The 17,830-nt window shown below is 43.7% G+C and overlaps 1 protein-coding gene across 3 annotated transcripts in view; it reads right to left on the reverse strand.

Moving 5' to 3' along the window:
* The window catches only part of CERS6 (ceramide synthase 6), a 187,363-nt gene that overhangs the window by 123,043 nt on the left and 46,490 nt on the right, over positions 1-17,830 (reverse strand). The gene's annotated exons all lie outside the window — the stretch shown is intronic.

Genomic DNA, 17,830 nt, shown 5'->3' on the forward strand with positions numbered 1-17,830 from the left:
CCAATGCCATAAAGGCAATGTCAATTTGTTTAAATGCATAGGCATTGAGGGGGTTAATATACACAAAAGAGATGGGCACCATAAAAGAAAGCTATTAGGACGATAAGCATTCTAGATCTTTACACTGGGCACAAAATTTCCATCAGGTCTTACGGTAATTCTAGACATGACTTGGTATATTATTAATATTAATATATATGATATTTAGTTTCCATAATTTTCAGATCTATTTGTGTCCATGTATATTGTCTGCTTTTATTTTAAGTAGATTTTTATTTTACTTGTGTATAGCGAAGGCGTGTTCAGTGAATAATCAACATTGATTAATTAATGGGATCTAGTATTTACATGGCATCTGTCAGCAGATTTGTACCTATGAAACAGACTGACCTGTTGCATGTTGCAGTGAAAATGTCATCCCGCCTGGTCCTGTCAATCAAAGTGCCGAGGGCGCGGCGGCGGTTACAGAAAGAGCTGAGACTCTAGAAGTAATGGCAATGCCCCCGCTGCTCCTAGAATTTTTCTCAGCAGTGCGGGCACATATGAACACGGGACCAACACAGATGTCTTCAGCTGCCAAGCGCACATGTAACAGGTCAGACAGTGTCATAGGTGCCCTTTAAGAATGCACTATTCCGTTTTTTAATATGCTATGACTAAGAGCACCTTTGATCCAATCGCGTAAGTCTACCTTCACAGTGGCGTTTTGGCTTACCGTTTGTGAGATCCGTTCAGGGCTCTCAGAAGCGGTCCAAAACGGATCAGTTTGCATTCTAATGCATTCTGAATAGAAAAGGAGCCGCTCAGAATACATCAGTTCGCCTCCGTTCAGTCTCCATTCCGCTTTGGAGACGGACACCAAAACGCTGCTTGCAGCGGATCCGTTTTCACTGACACAATCGGGCACAATAGAAAACTGATCCGTCCTCTATTGACTTTCAATGGCGTTCAAGACGGATCCGTCATGGCAATGTTAAAGATAATACAAACGGATCCGTTATGAACGGATGCAGATGGTTGTAGTATCTGAACGGATCCGTCCATGACGGATCCGCACAATACGCAAGTGTGAAAGCAGGCTAAAGCCAGTTATACTAGATTGTATCCATGTTGATGTCTTTAGAATAAAGTATTGAAGATTCGATGGCACTTTCTGAAGCGCAAAATTTCCTTGAATACTTTCCGTGCGCTTTGGAAGCCACGTGCGGAGCAGTGGGTGATCTGACCGCTATTTGCCTCTTTTCTAATTAGAAAAACAGATTTGCTGAAAAATGTATTTTGGTGTTCAGGGGGTGGATAATTTCCATCTCAAGTTTAGATTAGAGAAATGAATGATACAGTCTGTGATCACTAATGTATCTCAAATTCTCCAAATCTTTGGAAATATCTACTTTTGTGTTCATGAACATCAACATCAGCAATCTCTATGCATATTAGATAAACCTAATAACCCTTTGGGACAATCAACAGCGAATGGGACTGAGATGTAGTAGGGGGCACAACCACGGTGATACTTATGGCACTGTGCCCGTCTGAAAGGAACACCCCTTTACACTGCAAACCAGCATTTGAACCCCTACCAATCAAATAGTCATTTTGGGCTATCTGACAGGTCATCAGTATTGAAGGCTCATAAAAATCCCTTTAAGGCCTCTTTTACACTGGCGTGTGCAGCCCGTTGCCGTATTGCGGGCCGCAATACACGGGCGCCGTTCTGTGGGCATTCCGCATCACGGATACGGACCTATTCACTTGAATGGGTCCGCAAATCCGGAGATGCGGAATGGTGCGAAACGGAACCACGGAACAGAACCCTACGGAAGCACTACAGAGTGCTTCCGTGGGGTTTCGTCCAGTACTTCCGTTCCGCAAAAAGATAGAACATGTCCTATCTTTTTGCGCAACGGCCAGATCGCGGACCCATTCAAGTGAATGGGTCCGCGATCCGCTGCGGCTGCCCCAAGAATTGTGCTCGTGCATTGCGGCCCGCATTTTGCGGCCCGCAGCACGACCATAGGCAGCACACGCCAGCGTGAAAGAGGCCTAAGCTAAATAAAAATCACAAGAATTTTTTTTATTTTCAACCGTGTAGTTATCCACTGCATGCAATAAACAACAGCCTTTTTATTTCGACATGAAACATTCCCTCGAAGCGTTTGGTCTGAGATAATGCTCATTTAATAAGGCCTCTGTCTGCTTGAACAGACATTTGACACACTGTTTAGCTGTTCGCTGCATGCTCCACTGAAAGTCAAGGGGATTTATCCAGCTCGGATGTGAAGTCACTTATCTTCAATTTCTCAGATCTTTGCTGGCCCTCAGCTGATAAAATGCCCAGAAATGACTGCACCTTATCTCCACAATTGTTGAATAATTGCCTTTTGCCCATTTGCATGTCATTCCTTTACCCTGGTCGGCATCCAAAATACATTTACATCTCTGTGTAAAAATACATAAAACTGTCAAAGCCAAGGATGGAGTAATACTTTACTAACACAGGAGAGAAGGATATAAGTTGCTGAAAACCAAGTGCAACTCGATAATACTAATAAAAGTATTTACAATAATTATAGAAAATCTATAATTTTCATGACATGACGTATCTACAGGATCACCTGATATTGAGTTATATTACTCATTTCTTTATACTTATGACTCCCATCCACCCATGGACCCTGACACTTAGTAAATAATTTTTCACCCATTTAAGTACTAAAGGGAAGTGCTCTTCAGACCCTGATATGTACAGCAATATCAGCCAGTCACTCGCAAAATGAGATTTAAAGGGAAATGTGTCACAACATTTTTTATACATCTGATTTTTTCTAATCTGTTTTCATTTTCTAATTACAGATTTTTTAATTATATTTCCTGAACATAATTATGGGGGCGTCCATCTTGCCTCAGCTGTTCTTATCAGCAATTTTCCCATGGTCCATAGACGCAATGGTCAGGAGGGGACCTCACTGACCTCTATGGAGAGTTTTCTAGGCATGCTCTGTGACCTGTGCTGAGGTCATTGTACAAGGAAAGAATAGATAAGTTCTGACAATCACCTACTATGAATGGTGGATCCTGTCTTATCTCTATACAGAGGTGATATCTCCTTATCATTACAGGCAGGTTTAGAATCGTATATAACTGCAGTAAAGTGAAGTTATAAGAGCTTCTAAAGCACAGGCAGAAGAGAAATTAGCTCAGTCAGGGAAGAAAGGCGATAAGACATTCTTCAGATACATAAATGAAAAAAGGAAACTAAAACGAGGAATTACCAAATTAAAAACAAAAGAAGGAAGGTATATGGAAGAAGATAAAGAACTAGCTGACTGCCTCAATGAATACTTCTGTTCAGTTTTTTACAAAGGAAAATGAAGGAAAAGGACCTCAGTTAGGAAAGAAGACTAATGAATCTTTTGATGCATGTGTCTTTACAGAGGAAGAGGTTCTAAGTCAGCTGTCTAAAATTAATACAAATAAGTCACAGGGGCCTGATGGGATACACCCAAAGCTATTAAAAGAGCTCAGTGGTGAACTAGCAAAACCATTAACAGATTTATTTAACCAATCACTGGCAACAGGAGTCGTCCCAGAAGATTGGAAATTAGCAAATGTTGTGCCCATTCACAAGAAAGGTAGTAGGGAGGGATCGGGAAACTATAGGCCAGTAAGCCTGACATCAATAGTGGGTAAATTAATGGAAACCATACTTAAAGGAGAGGATTGTGGAACATCTAAAATCCCATGGATTGAAAGATGAAAAACAGCATGGGGTTACTTCAGGGAGATCATGTCAAACTAATCTTATTGCTTTTTTTGATTGAGTGACTAAAATAATAGATGGCGGAGGTGCAGTAGACATCGCTTATCTAGACTTTAGTAAGGCTTTTGATACTGTCCCACATAGAAGGCTTATCAATAAATAAGAGTCTTTGGGCTTGGACTCCCATATTGTTGAATGGATTAGGCAGTGGCTGAGGGACAGACAACAGAGGGTTGTAGTCAATGGAGTATATTCAGACCAAGGTCTTGTTACCAGTGGGGTACCTCAGGAATCTGTTCTGGGACCCATATTGTTTAATATCTTTATCAGTGAAATTGCAGAAGGCCTCGATGGTAAGGTGTGTCTTTTTGCTGATGACACAAAGATTTGTAACAGGGTTGATGTTCCTGGAAGGATACACCAAATGGAAAAGGATTTAGGAAAACTAGAGGAATGGTCAAAAATCTGGCAACTAAAATTTTATGTTGATAAGTGCAAGATAATGCACCTGGGGCGTAAAAACCCAAGAGCAGAATATAAAATCAGTGATACAGTCCTAACCTCAGTATCAGAGGAAAGGGATTTAGGGGTCATTATTTCAGAAGACTTAAAGGTAGGCAGACAATGTCATAGAGCAGCAGGAAATGCTAGCAGAATGCTTGGGTGTATAGGGAGAGGCATTACCAGTAGAAAGAGGGAGGTGCTCATGCCGCTCTACAGAGCACTAGTGAGACCTCATTTGGAGTATTGTGCTCAGTACTGGAGACCATATCTCCAGAAGGATAGTGATACTTTGGAGAGCGTTCAGAGAAGAGCTACTAAACTGGTTCATGGATTGCAGGATAAAACTTACCAGGAAAGATTAAAGGACCTTAACATGTATAGCTTGGAAGAAAGACGAGACAGAATGGATATGATAGAAACTTTTAAATACATAAAGGGAATCAACAAGGTAAAAGAGGAAAGAATATTTAAAAGAAGAAAAACTGCTACAAGAGGACATAGTTTTAAATTAGAGGGACAAAGGTTTAAAAGTAATATCAGGAAGTATTACTTTACTGAGAGAGTAGTGGATGCATGGAATAGCCTTCCTGCAGAAGTGGTATCTGCAAATACAGTGAAGGAGTTTAAGCATGCATGGGATAGGCATAAGGCCATCCGTCATATAAGATAGGGCCAGGGGCTATTTATAGTATTCAGTATATTGGGCAGACTAGAATGGTTCTTATCTGCCGACACATTCTATGTTTCTATCTGTATAGACCAAGAAGTGGAGTATATTATTAGGCTTAGTGGCCAGTGTGAAATCTGCAGGAATTTATGTTTTTTGTTCAAATATAAATATTGACATGGAAATTAAAAAATTCTTGTTAAAAAAAGACTATGTTAAACATAAAAGTCAAAAAGACTATGTTAAACATAAAAACATGATTTAAACAATAAATCATTTTCTGATGACACATTCCCTTTAAAAGGCAGGGTTTTCAGAATAAGCTGCAATGTATATGTACATGAGGAATAAAACTACATCTGGCCATTACATGAATTGAACATGAATTTTACACCTCTGTGAGCTCCATTCTAATTGTCTTTTTTCCCTGAACCAGTGGGCAGAGACTGCCTGTTATGATGTCTCCAATGTATAGCACATAGAGAAGAGAAGAAGCGATTCTGCTTTCCTATCTCTGTGTAGCACTCCCTCAGAGGCAGCATGGAGGACATAACACAGCAGTACTGGGCAATGTAGCTGTGAATCCAGCACTGAGGTGAAGTAGACAAATTCATAGAGTCAGAAGTAGTGTCTCTGTGAGTCACTCTGTCTCTCTCACTCTACTGTACAGTTGTTCCCCCCTCTGCCTCCACTCTCTAAAGGCTTCTATGAGTAGCAGCTGTAACCTATCACATAGTCACCTATCTGCACTCCCATGTGGAGCTCCATCTCCTCCCTGACAGCAGGCTGCAGTATCTAGCAAATGAGGCCTGGCAATGGCGCTCCGTACTTGCTGAGGTCACTTCCACACATGTGAGATGCTGGGCCAAACAACATGCGCCAAAACTCCATGAGAACTAAGTAGTGTTGAGTGAGCCTGCTTGGCTAAACTGCTGTTCGGCTCGAGCATCGCTATGCTTGGCACATGGTGCCATGCTCGAGTCTCCTCCCCGCACATTTCTTAGCTGCTATGCAGCCAATAAACGTGCGGGTAAGTACTGCCATCACTGTAATGCCGTAGCCTTGTTAGTTACTAGCATTACAGTGATTGGCTGGCCGGAACACGTGATCGGGTGAAAACTAGTATATTTTTTTCATACTTTTACATACTTTTCCTATAGAAGAGTGTCTGCCGTGACTTGTGACATCTGTGCAATACCTTGTGTGTGTCAGGGCCAGAGATAGAAAAATATAAGTGAAAACTAGTATATTGTTTTCATACTTTTACGTACTTTTCCTATAGAAGGGTGTCTGCAGTTACTTGTGACATCTGTGCAATACCTTGTGTGTGTTAGGGCCAGAGATAGAAAAAATATAAGTGAAATCTCAACTGAATGGCCCTCGCATATAATGTTTTACAGGGTCAGCTCACCTGCAGGCCCTCGCATATAATGTTTTACAGGGTCAGCTCACCTGCAGGCCCTCGCATATAATGTTTACAGGGTCAGCTCACCGGCGGGTCCTCGCATATAATGTTTTACAGGGTCAGCTTACCTGCAGGTCCTCACCTGTAATCTTTTACAGGGTCAGCTCACCTTCTGATGACGAAAGCAAAGTCTTGCCTGTTGGTGCTCTGGCACACATGGCTGACTTCATGTTAGGCTGCCTTTCCCACGCCCCGCGCGTTATACACATTTTAGACAACACGGATTACTGGTTGTTCACCCTTCTCGACCCCCGCTACAAAGAGAACTTCTCATCTCTCATTCCTCTGGTGGAGACGACAAGCAAAACGGTGTTATCCCAGAAGGTCCTTGTTAAAAAATTGCTCCAAAGTTGATAGGGCAGACATTAAAATGGATCGTCGATGTCACAGGGACGTACGATCGCCTAGAAGTTATCTAGAGTCAACAAAGCGGCAGCAGGCCCTCACCTACAAGTCCAGTCTCAGTAGCCAAGAGTCTGGTCAACACAATCCTCACCATGACGGCACACTGGGTGAATGTTGTGGAGGCCGGGAGCAAGTTGGCTGCTTGCACCAGACTTGCTTTCCAATAGATCCTTGTTAACGGAAAGTGTACTCATTCCAATAACAGGGGCTCTAAAGTGTGCTGTATTGTTATTTATCATCACTACCTCCCCGAGTCGGGAGTGGGTAATTGCCACGCACCTGCTGCCTTCCTTGGATGCTTGTGCTTTAATAACTTGTCCCACCCTCTCTGGGTGGTTCATAATTAGTAAGAAAAAGAGGCAAGGCAACAACAGCCAATCAGATTTCAGCCATTGACCTCCCTTGGATGTGGTAGCCGTTTCTCAGGCTCCCTCTATGGCATCGAACACTGATTCCCCCTTACCCGTGATCACCATGGTAGGCGCTGAAAATAACATTGAAAGCTGATAGGGCAGACATCCGAATGGATCGTTGCCGTCACGGGGATGTGCGATCGGCCCCAGGTTATCTAGAGTCCCCAAAGCGGCAGCAGGCCCAAGGCCCGAGCTCCTAATATTTAATTAGCAGGCCCTTGCTCCAAATGTTTTTAAGGGTCATCAGCAGGCCATCAATCATATATTTTTAAGGGTGTGTATGATGCCCTCCTTTATGTGTAACAAAGGGTGTATTGGAGTGCCGGTTCCTTGTAATTTTTGGGCAGCCCTTTCACTTAGTGCATAGGCTTTAGTGTAGGAGTCCCACTACCTGAACTATTGTACTACAATGTGAATAAGGCCCTCCATTATGTGATATACAGGTTGTATCAGAGAACCTCTTCCTTGTAATTTTTGGCAGCACTTGCACTTTAATATACAAATAAAAATACAGGAAATAATTTTTCTTAACAATTTTTCCTCTAAAATATATATATATATTTTTTGGCTTTGTGCACATTATTGTCAGCCTGTAAAAGTGGCTGGTTCCCAGCAGCGACCTGGGAGTCCTAGATGCATCCAGACATCCTTCCCATGCTGTTCCTGAACCATTTCGGTGGTGTTTCCATCAATATCTGACCTTGTCCTATGAACCAGGCACCCTCCCCTCTTCAGAGCAGGGGGTGCCTGGTTTAATGCTCGGGATCTCCCATTGACTTCCATTATGCTCGACCAACACTAGAACTAAGGTCAGGGCATGATATGTGAGACTTGAGCCGGCAACCCATGTTGATCTGAGCTCCAGCTGCCTGTTGGCCTGCCTACGACCTAGTCTCTCTGCCTTGTGATTTCGATCCTGACGTTCCCTCCTAGTTTTAGACTTTTGGACAGGTATTGTGACTACATTTGTGTTTTCTGCTCTGATCCTGACGTGTTATTCTCGGTTTGGCTACTGCGCAGCCTAGTATCAGAGAACGTGAAGCGTGCTGCTCTCAGCACGCGCCATGTTCTCCTCAGCAGCACAGGGGAGAAGGAAGCAGTCCCTCCCTCCCCCCTGTCCTGTCGCTGCCACTGCCACCAAGGAAGAGAGAGTGGGGAGGAGGAGGGGAGGGGCTGTTGCCACTGCGCCACCAATGAAGATAATCCATTAATACAGATACAGGAGGCGGGTGCCAACAGCAGAATTTACATAGCCATCACCCGACGTCTATGACAGGGAGCTGCGATCAGCGGCAGTTAACCGCTCAGGTGTGGCACCTGAAGGGTTAACTGCCGCTGATCGCAGCTCCCTGTCATAGTGGTCAGGTGCCGGATATGGTATACTGCCACCGGCACCTGCTTCCTGTATTTGTAATAATGGTTTAAAATAATTGGTGGCTCAGTGCACCTCCCCAACCCCGCCAGTATTAAATCATTGGCGGCACAGTGCACCCCCCAACCAACCCAGTATTAAATTATCAGTGGGAGTGGCCACAGGCCCCTTTCCTCCTTACTGGTGGTGCAGTGACAGTTGTGATCGGAGCCCCAGCAGTATAATCCTGGGGCTCCAATCAGTTACCATGGCAGTCAGGACACTACTGAAGCCCTGGCTGCCATGGTAAGCTCCCTGCTGCTGTATGTACTATGCACAGGGCAGCAGGGAGAGTGTGAGGTCCTATTCACGCTAATAGAGCTATAATAGAGCACCCTAAAGTGCAAGATAATGCACCTGGGGCGTAAGAACAGTCCTAACCTCAGTATCTGAGGAAAGGGATTTAGGGGTCATTATTTCAGAAGACTTAAAGGTAGGCAGACAATGTCATAGAGCAGCAGGAAATGCTAGCAGAATGCTTGGGTGTATAGGGAGAGGAATTACCAATAGAAAGAGGGAGGTGCTCATGCCACTCTACAGAGCACTAGTGAGACCTCATTTGGAGTATTGTGCTCAGTACTGGAGACCATATCTCCAGAAGAATATTGATACTTTGGAGAGAGTTCAGAGAAGAGCTACTAAACTGGTACATGGATTGCAGGATAAAACTTACCAGGAAAGATTAAAGGACCTTAACATGTATAGCTTGGAAGAAAGACGAGACAGAGGGGATATGATAGAAACTTTTAAATACATAAAGGGAATCAACAAGATAAAAGAGGAGAGAATATTTAAAAGAAGAAAAACTGCTACAAGAGGAAATGGTTTTAAATTAGAGGGGCAAAGGTTTAAAAGTAATATCAGGAAGTATTACTTTACTGAGAGAGTAGTGGATGCATGGAATAGCCTTCCTGCAGAAGTGGTAGCTGCAAATACAGTGAAGTAGTTTAAGCATGCCTGGGATAGGCATAAGGCCATCCTTCATATAAGATAGGGCCAGGGGCTATTCATAGTATTCAGTATATTGGGCAGACTAGATGGGCCAAATGGTTCCTATCTGCCGACACATTCTATGTTTAATAAGAAAAGGGATCCAAAGATCCCAGGTTCTACCCCCTAAGGGGGAAAAAGTTATTAAATAAAAAGTAAAAAAAAAAAAACAAGTTTAAAAAACACCAAAATATTACATATAAAATTTATAAGCAATAAATAAAAATATTACATATCGTCACATCCAAAAAGTCCAAACTATTAAAATATAAAAAAATATCTTTCATGCCGTGAATAAAAACTGTGCGATTCGCCATTTTTCAATCACCTTATCCCCCCCAAAATAGGATAGGACTGTTGAATTATGGGCCATCGTTTCATAAAATGCGGAATGCACACGGCTTTTTTGGTGTTTTATTTTTTCCGCGTGGTATCGAATTGTATTGAGTATTGCAATACATTTTTATGGTATCGAAATCAAATCAAAATTTTGGTATCGTGACAACCCTTGTGCAACCCTAGTGAAATTGATTTATCAACTTTATCAACTTATTACTTTTACTTTAGAAAAGTGGAGGAAAACAACTCTAGGACCATGTGACTTGTTGATGAATTTAGCACACACTGGACTTACACTAGATGTGCCAGTATTAATAAATTTTCACTTATTTATAAAAACTGTCTAATAGAAAATCTGGCTTTGCCAATGGCAACCAATCAGGACCCCCTCTACGTTGCTAAATTGCTGTAAAACATGAAAGCAGCACTGTAGGGATGAGCGGACCCGTGGATGTTCAGGTTCTCCAGGTACGGCCGAACTTCGGGTCAAAGTTCGGGTTCGGGTTCGGGACCCGAACTCGAACCCGAACCCTATTGAAGTCAATAGGGACCTGAACTTTGGTGCACTAAAATGGCTGTAAAATAGTCGTAGTAAGGGCTAAAGGGCTGCAATAGGAAGCAAAATGGGGGTAGGAGCAGGACATCCACCCTGCAAACAAATGTAGATGGGAAAATGACTTAAAATAACATCAGCAGCGCATCTACCAGTGTGCGCTTGTACTCGCGCATCTTCCGATCACACTCCAGTGATGGAATTAAGGACAGCACGTTGTCCTTGTAGCGGGGATCCAGCAGGGTGGCCACCCAGTAATCAGCACTGGTTAGAATGTGGGCAACTCGGCGGTTATTGCACAGGCACTGGGGCATGTAGTCGCTCATGTGTGCCAGGATGCTCAGAGGCAACAACAAGCTGTCCTCTGTGGGAGGTGCTTTGTCTGTGTCCTCTGTATCCCCACAGCCATGCTCCATTGAAGACCATAAGCTTATTTGGGTGCCACCCTGCTGTGAACACGGTTCTTCCTCATCATCATTCTCCTTATCCTGCAGAACTGTGCCCTTTCTGGACAGCTGTGTACCCGGCCTCTGTTGGTGCTGGAACCCACCCTCCCAGCTACTTGTGAATGACTGGCCTGATACCGTGGAAATGATCCCCCTTCCTCCTCCTCTTCCTCCAGTGCCACATCCTCTTCCAGATCTAGCTTCTAAGCCCAGCTGCCTATTTAAGGACAGCCAGGTGCTGCAAAAGCCTGGATCGGCACTTAAAATCCAGTCCGGTATTTGACCTCACCTTGCTGAGCGCAGCAGCACATGCCAGGTGGAAAATACCTGTTTTCCCAGACAAAACCTCTCACTGTGTCACATACCACCCCCCCTCCACCATTTGTTCAACCCTGAGGGGGTGAACACATGCGAGACAGTGTACCCTGGACAGGGCATCTGTGTTTCCCTGTAACCGGCCTGCCCTGTGCTCTACCGAAAACGTAACGTTTTGTAGGGAGAGAAACCATAGGGTAACCCGGGCATTTCTATCCTTGGACTAGCTCATACACTTGAGAGGGGAGTGGTCATTAACTAGGCAGAATTTTCTTCTCAATAAATAATAGCAGAGAGATTCTAATGCCCACTTGATAGCCAGGCACTCTCTCTCCACTATACTATACTGGGTCTCGGCTGGGGTGAGCTTACGGCTGAGGGAGACAGAAGGGATGCTCCTACCCGTTGACTTCCTGATACAGTACAGCACCGAGGCCTACTTTGTAGGCATCGGTCTGTACTATGAACTCCCTTTTGAAGTTGGGCGTCACCAAAACCGGTGACCCGCACAGGGCCGACTTCAAAGCGGAGAAAGCCTCTTCCGCCCTATCATCCCAGCGAACCATCATTGACTTCAAGAGTACTGTCAAGGGTGCGGCTAGAGTAGCAAAGTGGGGAACAAACCTCATGTAATAGCCCCCCATTCCCAGAAATGACTTTATTTGCCTAGTGGTGACAGGTCGTAGCCAATTTCCGTATCGCCTCTATTTTGTTCACTTGGGGTTTGATGACTCTGCGCCCAATTACATACCCCTGTTCTATAAAATGCTTGAACACCGAACTCGAACTTTACAGTTCAGGTTCGCTCAACACTACTGCACTGTGATTGGCTGATACTAAAAACTGAGATTTTTTTGTCAGTCAGTTTTGTTGCATAAGTCCCGACTGTTGGGGGGAAATTAACTCTGAAAATTGCACCAAAATAATGGAGTACATCAGCTGGAATATATCAAGCTCTTGACACCAGAAGTCTAGATTAAAAAGGTCTGAAAATCTGGCATTTTGCATTCCAGTTCTAAAAAGTGGGTGGGAAAGAGGCCATGGTTAGCTGGTCTTGCTGGATTAATCCGTTTTTTTTTATCCCCCAAATGATCCCAATCTTAGGGGAAAATTATTAAAGCTGTTTTTTTTTTAACTAGTCATCATTACCTAAAATCTTGGTGTATGGTGCACCAAAATGATTAACTGGTTGCACTGGTGTGACTTCGAGAGTGGTGTCCTGCGCTGCCTTGTAAACTGGAACATGAAGCTAGGTATCGTGGATGTGTGTTTCTTGTGCTCTTGCAGCAGGCACAGTTTCACCGCGCCCAGGGCCACAGCCTCTGCGTGCACCATCAGCAGCACAGTTACTTCCCCATCCCTTACTGCTTACCTTGCTTATATTATATGGTATATATGCTTGCAAGTATGTCACACATACAGTAGCGCAGGTTTTGTAAATGTATGCGCCAAAAAATTACACTGAATGTCACTAATATTTAGGATGCGCAAACGTTATACAGGAGATGTAGCGCAGGTAATGTCGCTGTTACCAGCGGCTAAGAAAAAATTACACTGGATGTCACAGATATTTAGGATGCGCAAACCTTATACAGGAGATGTAGCGCAGGTAATGTCGCTGTCAGCAGCGGCCAAACAATTGCGCTGAATCTCATAGATATTTAGGATGCGCAAATGTAACACAACAGATGTAGCAGAGGCTGTGTCACTGTCAGTAGCGCCCAAACAATTGCACGCAATTTAGAGCAGGTTGCGCTAATAATATATATTGCAGCCAGATAAAACAGTAGTCCTTGAAAGGACTTTTGGGTCTCTAACACCTTTCAACAGTAAACCCTGCCTGGAAAAAAAAATATATATATTCCTGTCCCTACACTGTCTGTCCCTTCTGCTGCAGCTCTCCCTGACTAAGACTGAGCCGAACCACGTGTCATTGGGTGCTATATAGCACCCGATGACGCGTTCCGGACAGCCAATCACTGTAATGCCAGTAACCAACATGGCTACGGCATTACAGTGAGTGGCAATACATACCCGCACGTTTATTGGCTGCGTAGCCACCACGATGTGCCGAGCATCCCGATGCTCAAGTCAAAATGGTGTTCAGTCGAGCATGCTCGCCCAACACTAATGGAGACCTCAGAATGGCAAAAGAAAAAAATCTATTTTCTGCTCCTGCTGGCACCTGCAGTACAGCATTCTAGGCACACACTACACTGTGACCTGACACCGCATAGCTCCTACGCACACTACATCTCCTTTAGTGCAGGTGCTCCGAAAAGGAGATGAGGGAGCGGTGAGTAATACTAGAGCTAGGACTAGGAGCGCTATACTCACCGCTCCCTGGACCCCGAAAATAAATCCATTTGTTGTCCTCTCAGGCCCCTTCCTGAGTTTGGGCCCACTAGCAACTGCTTACCCTGCTTCCATGGTAGCTACACCCTAGGCACCTACCTTACATACTGACTTTGAAAACGATTTTGGAGGTTACAGACTCCATTTAAAGATGTACTAAATGTATGGGACATTTGATAAATTTAGCCTTGTATTTTTATTTTTCCAGTGCAGGCACTTTACATAACAACTTCCTCCCACCCACCTCCCCTTGGTAAATCTCCTCCTTGGTAAATCTTCCCCTTGGTAAATCTGCCCCATGGTAAATCTCCCCCATAGCATGTGCCACACCACAAATCTTCCCCTATTGCTATTTGTTTGTGGAACGTGACAGAGATGGCTGCTGGCCTACAAACATCTCCCAGATTACAGCGTTTAATGACTGCGCACTGCAATAACTTGATGGACATTTAAACCTACGTACATAATTGGTGGACACCTCGAACCCTCTACTTCGCAGAAACTCCTACTGCACATCTGCCAGTATGGTCTAATAAATAAAGGACATTATATCAATGGCGTATCATGTTATCTAATTAACAATCTAGTCCATCACACAAAATATGCCATAAAACTGGACATGCCATCTGATTTTAATAATATGGTTCTAGCCGATGCTCAAAACCAATTACTTGACTTCACATTAAAAATGACTGAATGCTTCGTTCATTGGCAGCAGTAGGCGAAACCTTTATCCTCTGTTTTAATTAAACTGGGCCAGGCCCAAGCTCAGATGGAAAATTAATTTTTACTTAAAGCTTGGGTTTAATTTTAGACCAAGAAGAATATATTAGGGAATTTCATAAATAGCCATCCCCAAAGATACTGAACAGAATGTTGTAATTGCTCACATTTGCCTCTGTAGTTGTCATCTTTATGGCCGTATGACATTTTAGATTCACTGCCAGAGCCATACAATCAGGCAGCTGATGGGTTGACAATCAAATCATTAGGCCTCGTCCACATTTCCCCTTTTCACTGACGTGTGCTGTCCGCATTTTTCACAAACAGCACACGTACCCATTGATTTAAATCATTGATTAAGTCTGTTCACATCTCAGTATTTTTTTACTGAGCGTGGGTCAGTAAAAAATTCACAGAGACATGCACTACTTTGATCTGTGATGCGGGCCAAGCACGCCCATTGAAATCTATGGGTCCGTGAAAATCACAGACACAACACAGATGGCAACCGTGGTCCCTCTCTTTTTCACTATAGACTAATAGGAGATTCTTTGGAAAAGAACAACGTCAGTGAATATCAACCACGGACATCTTCACGGATGAAACATGTACATTTTTTTTTCACAGATATGGCCTTACCGTGGTTTATCTACAAAATTATCAAAGAATTAGCCATTTAAAAAAAAAATTACCTAGGGAATTACTACTAAAAGAATTCTGAAACAGACATTGGACAACTGTTTTTGTAACGGCCATTTTCAAAACCAATAAAGGCCAGTAAATAGCGGCCGGCAAAAAATAGGACATGTCCTATTTCTGGCCGTTTTCATGGTCAAGTGGACCTCACTGAAATCAGTAGGGCTGTTTTTAATGGCCGTTTAGACAGAAGTTCACCCGTCTAACGGCTGTTAAAAACAGCTACACTGGTAAAAAAAGGGCCAGTCATAGGTTAAAATCTATATATATAAAAGAGTGATCTGTTCCGCGATCACTCACAAACGCAACCATCAATTTCAACTAAACTTGGTATACACATCACTTGCTACCTGGAAAGAAATCTTGTGGGGGTCACAGCTCTCTAGCACGTACTGTTCCTGAGATATTCCCAAAAATGCAAATATGGTAAATCACATGACCTACATTAGCCAATAGAAGCCTGCAGGTTTCTCTTCATATCCCAACTAGAGATGAGCGAATTTCTTGAAAATTCGATTTGGCAGATTTGCAGAATAAAAAAAAAAAAATTAGCTTTTCGACTAATTACTTTGCCACGAAGCGCATTTTTTTGTAAGTAGCACGGGCAATGACAGGGAGCTGCGATAGCGCTGCCCCGTCATTGTACCCCTCAGATGCCACATTCATACATAATTGCGGCATCTGAGCGTACAAACAGTGTGAAATTAACATTAAAAAAAACATTACATCAAACGTACCGCGTCCATTTGCGTGCGATGGGCCGGCCGCCGCCATCTTGCTTGAAGATCTTGTTCGAAATCATGTGCGGCGCGAGATTACGTGGTGAAGTATTATGCAATCTCGTGCCGCACGGGATTTCGGCCGAGATCTTCAAGCAAGATGGAGGCTGGCGGCCCTTCACGCGGTAAGTTTGAATTTCAGGATTAATTGATTCACTGACATGAAGCACGAGGAAATTCGGCTTCTAGGCGAATCGAATACCGGTAATTCCTGACATTCGGATCGAATTCCACTTCATGGGATTCGATTTGCTTATCTCTAATCCCAACTGCCATACACACGTCACATGTCCCTTATCAGCCAATAGAAGCTCGCAGGCCCTTAGTCTCCACATACACTTAGTTTTACACCAGGTTTCCATAACAACCCAGCCATTTTTCTTCACTAATGCAAGTCAGCTTTAAAGGGGCAGGGCGCTGTGGATGACACTGTTAAGGGAGCAGAGTGTGAAATGAGGCAGAGGAAAAATGTCACAAGGGTCATTGAAAGGGCCTGGTTTGATCCTTGCTATGGGGCCCTTACTTCTTTATGTACGCCACTGACATTTAGGAGATTCCACACTGATTTTTTCAACATCTTTTTAAAATCCGTTGCATCAACATAACCTAAGATGGGATCTGTGGCTGCACATCTGAGGACGCTGGAGTCTAAGGCCTCTTTCACACTTCAGTCAATCACAGAGGTGTGCTGTTCATGGACTCCTCAGACCGCACACATGCCCATTGACTTTAATGTGTACATTCACACATCCGTGGTTTTCTATGGGCTGTGGGTTCATGGTAACACCACGGCAGCATGTCCTATTTTGTCCATCCCTCACGCACGTCCATCCCTGTCCATCCCTCACGCACATTACAGTCGATGCGTCTGTGAAAACCACAGACAAACACATACCATGGATGACACACGTATTTAAAATGACGGAAACATGGTTCAAACATGGATGGATCGTGGACAGTGTTAAGGGTGAAAAACGCACATACCACAGACACAGACGTGTGAATGCGGTCTAAAATCTATCTCTAATCTCATAAAGGGGTCCATATATATAAAAGCATAGTTGCCCAAACCCTCTGGTTTTTGGTGGCACCAGTCAGCTATCTTACAGTATGTGTATTGGGGTGCCGATTCTACACTGATGATGTTGGGAAAAAGAAGAAAGGGGCATGTGAAATTTCAACATGCTTGATCCTTTTTCCCATGGGAAATAATCTGCAACAAAACAGTCTAGTGGGTCTTACTTCTCTCTCCCTATTGAGCACACATGCATGTGGATGGGGAACAGTGGGCTGTGATGAATGGTTATCGGCCAACATCTATTGAAGGTGCATAGACAGCTTAAGAGAAGTTAAAGGATGAGGTTCTCCCATCTTGGACATTGGGAGGATATCGCTAAAATATACCCCCAATGTCTGATAGGTGCGCACCTATACCTAGAACAGAGCCGACAAAGTGCTAGAGGGCGCACCGTACATACGTGGCCGCCTTCCATTAATTTCTATAGGAGTGTTGAAAATAGCTGAGCGGCGTGCTCGGTCCTATTGAAATGAAGTGCGGCCACTGCTCCGTTTGCGCTCGGCTATTTTCACCATTCCCATAGAAAAGAATGGAGGCCAGCCACGTATGTGCGGTGCTCCCTCCAGCACTTTGCTCGTCCTGGAGGGACCAGCAACTATTAGACTTTAGGGGCATATCCTGGCAATGTGCCCTTAATGTCCAAGATGGGAATACACCTTTAAGTCTGCTGCTCTGCTCTTTCACCATGCTTTACACTGCAGATCTGCTTGTTCACAGCAGCTGCTACGTATAAGCACAAATTCACACATGCAGCAGTTCACGGAGCGCGAATTTCGATCATCACAAGGAGAGAATTAGTATAAACTTATATCACATAGTAACTAAAGTGCGAAAAAGATTGGTTCATTTCCAAACGTATCCTGAGATAACTAAGCCTCAAAGAGCAGATCTGCTCCAAACATCACTAAACTCAAAATATCACTAGAAGTAG

Source organism: Bufo gargarizans, chromosome 8 (genome assembly GCF_014858855.1).
Source record: "Bufo gargarizans isolate SCDJY-AF-19 chromosome 8, ASM1485885v1, whole genome shotgun sequence".
Taxonomy (NCBI): Eukaryota; Metazoa; Chordata; class Amphibia; order Anura; family Bufonidae; genus Bufo; species Bufo gargarizans.